This window comes from Tupaia chinensis, unplaced genomic scaffold (genome assembly GCF_000334495.1).
Source record: "Tupaia chinensis unplaced genomic scaffold, TupChi_1.0 Scaffold147815_1, whole genome shotgun sequence".
NCBI classification, from domain to species: Eukaryota; Metazoa; Chordata; class Mammalia; order Scandentia; family Tupaiidae; genus Tupaia; species Tupaia belangeri.
Window position 1 is genome coordinate 11862 of NW_006207665.1, and position 531 is coordinate 12392.

Sequence of the window (531 nt, forward strand, 5' to 3'; positions counted from 1 at the left end):
CGAGAGAGAGAGAGAGAAAGGGAAAGTAAGAAAGCAAGCTGCCAGGTCCATGACTCGAATCACACTCAGCCATGTGGGAGCCCAGTGTTTTTAACCACCAGGCCACCTGCTGGTGCCAAAAAGCCCATCCTGATTAATCAGAGTTCATCTTAGACTGGAGTGGGGAAATGAAGGGATCATTGGGAAAGTGGGTAAAGACTGGGAGTGGTGACTGGGAGGAGATGCAAGAGACATGCTCTTGTTTAAGATCCATCTTTTTTTTTTCCCTGTTATATGCCCTGTTGTGTTCAAATTCCTGTATCTTCTCTGATGCTGTAAGTGTCTGTCAGTGACTTTGTTCTATAGACACAAAGAATTTAGTCCTGATCTCCTGATCTCCACAGTACTCTCTCATCTTCTAGTTTTGAATCCCTGGTTTCCCATGAGAGAACCACAGGTGGAATCAACTGGGCCAGTTAGACTGCTTAAAATAAAGGTTATCTATTCAATGCTTAGAACGTAACTGCAGAAACGATGGAATGGGTGAATGAT